General features: G+C 56.0%; 1 pseudogene; it reads left to right on the forward strand.

The window, feature by feature from the left end:
• LOC104161615 overlaps window positions 1-3,095 on the forward strand; it is an 8,793-nt pseudogene extending 5,698 nt beyond the window's left edge.
• The last annotated feature ends 1,716 nt before the right edge of the window (window positions 3,096-4,811 follow it).

Raw genomic sequence — 4,811 nt, forward strand, 5'->3', positions numbered from 1 at the left:
GGTTCTTGTCTCCCCCACCTCTCTAGGGATGGACCGGGGGGGTCTGTGCTCCCCCAGCGCAACCGGGGCTTGGCTGAACTGGTATTTTGGGGGGACAAAAATGGGGGGTGCTCTGCTGCACCTCTGCGCCTTTCTCGCAGGGCTGCTGCTTTTGGAAAACACTTTTCAAAGATGAAACCCCACGACTCTTTGAGTTACGGCTGGGGCTGCCTGTGAGCTATTTCACTCCCCGGTTTCCCTGCCTGGCAGGCCGGGCTTTGCACCGGTCGCCCGTACTTCGGCCCTTTATCTCCCCCACGAGCCGTGCTCCAGGATTTGACCCCGGCGTCGCTGCCGGCGTGGCAGGGTGCAGCGCTGACGGTGCTGAGAAATCTGGGGCCGTGGCGGAGGGTCCTGGAGTTTAAGAAATTTTAATATTAGGGTGGGTGCGTCAAACTTTATAGCTGAGACCTTGCACCTGGGTGAAAGGGGGAGGATGCTCCCTGCGCCCCGCTCTGCCTCCCACCACTGTTTTAACTCCCAAAGCCTCGGGGCTGGGAAGAATAAATCACACGGACTGCCTGGAGAGGAGTGGTTCATCTCTCGGATCCCTTCAGGGCTGAGATCAAGGTTCAAAATATGCAGAGCAGGGGGGGAGAACCAGTTTTTTTAATGATTTTTTTTTTTTTTTTTTGACCAACTGGATTGAAACCAGCTATTTTAAATGGCAACCGCGTGCTTTAGCTGCCAGCCTGAGCCCCGCGCCTGCTCAGAGCCCGGCTGATGGTGGAGAGAGCCGGGCAGGCTTGCCTCGCCGTGTGAACAGAAATGTTTGCCTGAACTGGTTCTACTAGTCAAGTAAAAAAAAAATTTTAATTAGAAAACTGCTAATTGAATAATCAGTTAAGAATCTAGGCTGGCTTCTTAAATGCCAGCGCCTGGCTGTTAACTCGGGGCCATCGTGCGTGGGTGGGTGGTGGAGGAAGAGCAAAGCTTTCACGCGACGCGAGCGCTGCCCACGGTGTGGGTTGTATTTCTTTTTTAACAGCCGCATCAGCGTTATCTTGAGAAATGGCGGGGGGGGGTTATATGGCAAACTGTTTACGTCTCTGCAGGGATTCGCTTCTCAGAGCCTGTGTGCTTGCAGGCCGCTTCTGGATGTGAAAGCTGCTTTTTATTCGAGGTTGCCGGACGCGTCTGACCCTGGCCTTTTGCTTTTTCGCCCACGTCCCAGCCCTGCCTTTGCCAGTCGGGATGTGGAGGAGAGTTGGCCTTTTACCTCTGGAATTGCACCTTGAGCCACGCTGGCAAAGGCGCTTGTTGTGGTAGAGCTCGTTCCCCCACCGCGATAACAGCAGCCTGGCTACCGGAGAATTGCCTTCGATGCTGTCGTGGCAAATCGCTGCGAGGGCGGCAGTGCCGGGTGCGCCGCGGCCCCACGGACGGGTCCGAGGTGGGAGGTTTTGCACCTCTCCTGCATCGTCCCTTTGGGTTTGGTAGGGCATCTCTCTGCCTGCCAGGCTTTCACTCGGGCACGGTGACAGCAGTCGCTCAAGCGGCAAAGTCTGACTCCTCCAGGCGGCCTGGTTTGATGTCTTTTAGCTAAAAGTTGTACGTTTCCCCGTAACACAAGCAGTGTTGGTGAGGCGTTTGCTTCTCAAGACCTGTCTTGATTTTTAAATTATTTTTTAAGATATAAACCACTGCCATCCATAATATCTCTTTTAGCTTTGTAACAGGTAGGAAAGTCCTTCTGCGAAGGATTTGTGGAAGCCAAAGCAATGTCGGGGCCAAGGCGTGCCGAGCTCGCCGTCGAGTGCTTTACAAAGAGAGATGAAGTTATTTTTATCGGTATGACGGTCTGTGTTTCCTGGGTAGAAACTTGTGCTGAATGTTCCTACATCTTAAGAAAGACCAAGAATTTTAGCCTTAAAACCTCAAGGCAAACCCAGCAGGGATGGTGGCTGCGGACGAGCCTTGTCCCGAGCGCAGGGCAGAGCGATGGGTAACGGGGAGAGGACCGGTGACGGCCACGACGGACCGTAAACACCGCTTTGCACCTACATTTCGACTGAGACCAGGGTATTAAACGTTCAAGGCTTCTTGTTTCCCGAGTGACAGATCTGGCATCTCGCCTGCGCTTGGCAAACGGCTCATCCATATGTCGAGTTTGCAAGGAAGAGGAGTCGTGCTGCTGGCACCCTTTGAATGTGGTTCGTTTTCCCGCTCCTTCCAGCCCGGTTTCCCGGGGAAATGAGTCTCGTGCAATCCTCGTCTCCTCCAGCAGCAACTTTCTGAAGTGTCGACCAAATGCCGCAGAGAGGAGAAGCCAGAAACGTGCGGAGTTTCTTTATGTTTTACCAAATCGGCTGCTTTGCGCAGGTTTGTGCCCCTTGCTGATGCCGGCCAGCGTGCCCCGTGCCGAAGCAGCCCCCCGGTTCCCGGCGAGGGGACGTGCGCGGTGTCGAGGTGTCGCAGGAAGCTTTGGGGTGGCTGGAGCTGTTGCAGGGGGAGGAAGGTTTGGGGGTGATGCATCTGGAGGAACCCAAACTTTGCTACGTCTGCTCACACAACGAGCTGCGTTCCCTGTTGCGCTTCTGTATTACGATTTGCTGGCTGGCTGCCACAAAACTACCTGGTCTCTCCGGGGAAATCGTCAGATATTGAATAGAGACCCCAAAACTGTCTTTCCTTGGCTGCCCCGGCGTGTCCCACAGCAGAGCCGTGCTGCGATGGACATGGGGGAACAGGGAATGGCTGATCCCCCGGGGGGCTGCGGGGGGTCCTTCTGCAGCCTCGTCCTGTAGGGGAAGCGGGCGGGTTTGGGCCAAGCTCTGCCCCAGCTTCTCCTGTCCCTGCAGCTCGTCGTCCTTCGGAGCTGGGGAGCGAAGCTGCCCGTGAAACGACGTTGTTGGAAGCGGAGGCAGGTGAGGAGGAACCGGCTCTGAACATGTCCGGAGCTGCTGAGGTTCTGCCAGAGGGTTAGATGCTAAGCAAACAAGATAAGATGCACTTAATTCCCCCTCCAAGTTCGTTAGTCCTGTTCTCTGGACCCAGGCCTCGTGCTGCGAGCAGGTTTTGTCCCTCCCGCCTGGCGTGGCAAGCAGGCGATTTGAGCCGCAGCAGATACCGGAGCCTTCCCGGGGAGGAGGTTAAAAAGCCGACGGCTTGGCCGCGCTCCATCTGGGGAGCGGCTTAATGACGGAGCTGGAGCCGAACCTTGGAGGAACCCGCCTTGGCCCCCCGGAGACGGCTCCGGCTCGTTTTCGGCGTGATGGTGCAAACCCGTGTTGTGTCGGTGCAACGGCTTCCCCGTACCGTGCAACGCACCCCTGGTTTTGGCAGCTGCGCATCGCGCCGCAACCATCGGAAATCGGCAAAACCCCGGCACGGGTAACCTCTGGAGGTCAGAGTCCCTATCGATACGGGCACCTCGGGTGGGTTTTGGGCTCGTGCAAGCTGGAAGCTGCCTGGCTGGGCTTGGAAGCTGTAGGTTGTCTCCAGGAATGTCAAAGCATGAACAGGTCGAGCTGTGGGTTTGCCGGGAGAGTTCGGATACGGCAGCAGAAGCCCCGGCTTTCTTGCTCCGTGATGGTTCACGCCGGCGTTCCCGTCTCCGCGGGGAGGCTGTTGCAGGTGCTGCCCCGACGGGGCCCTTTCTGCTCCAGGGTCGCAGGTATTTGGCAAGCTGGGTAATCACCTCCTTGTTTGAAGGCTTTTAGACCTGTGAATGCACCGACGCCTCTTAAATTCACCGACGGGCTTTGGTTTAACAGCAGGTTTTGCAGGGCTGCGTGACGCCTGCATGGGGACGGGGGGTTGTCTCCAGCTCCTGGAGTTGACGGCCGTGATTTTCAGAGCTGGCATTTTTTGATAAAGGTGGCAAATCGATTTTCCAAAGTTTGCAGCGTGGATCAAACACCTAATGGGATCGCAGGTGCCGCTGGCGAAGCCGTCGGGGAGCGGAGGCTGTGCACGGCAAAGGAGAGCGTGTGCCGGACAGGTTGGGTGTGACCTTGATTTAAGACTTTCAAATGGAAATGGGGACCTTGGGCCCTAAGTCCGAGAGGAATTTGAAAACTCTGCCCTCAGTCCTTGCAGACTGGCCCGGCTTTAGGGGAACAGGCTCTGCTTGAGAACGTACCGGGGACCGGCTCGGCTCGGCAGGCGCCGGCGTCGTGGCTGCCAGAGATGGAGAAGGAGCAGCCCAAAACGATCCATGAGATTCGCTTTGCGGCAGAGGACGCAGGGAGGCTGTGAGAGGATGAGCTTCTACCATCGGGTTTGTTTTAATGGGAGTTGCACCGGGCGTAGATGTGTTTTAAAGCCGACGGCTCTCGTGCTGCCTACGAGCAATCGTGGCAGGATGGTGTTTTCAGAAGCTTTTCAGCGTACCGCCCGATGGCACCGTCCTGCCGCCTGCTCCCCTGGCTGATCTGGTTGGAGACTTTCTATTTACAACAGGGGGAAGCTCTCACCCCGAAATATCTCGGTTGAAGACCAGGAACGAGTCTGGTGCCTGGGAAGGACGGCGGCAGCGTGAGCCTGCGGCACCCTCCGGGCTCCAGATGGGATTTTTTTGGTTTCTTGCTTGGTGAGCCTTCTGGGGTCTCAGCACTTTTGGGGTTTTTGTGTGGTCACGCGGAAACGATTAATTGAAACGCTGTTATTGCTTATGGTGAGACTAAGCCTGGTGGAATTAGCGTGTCCCTGTAATTAACGGGCGAAACCCAGACCTGTTTGTTTCTTTTGGGGAAGTGAAGTTTAAAACCAATTTCGCACCGGTCTCAAGGGTGCGAAGCTCCGTTTTATCTCTTTTTTTTTTTTTTTTT

This window comes from Cariama cristata, unplaced genomic scaffold (genome assembly GCF_000690535.1).
Source record: "Cariama cristata isolate BGI_N322 unplaced genomic scaffold, ASM69053v1 scaffold26775, whole genome shotgun sequence".
NCBI lineage: Eukaryota > Metazoa > Chordata > Aves > Cariamiformes > Cariamidae > Cariama > Cariama cristata.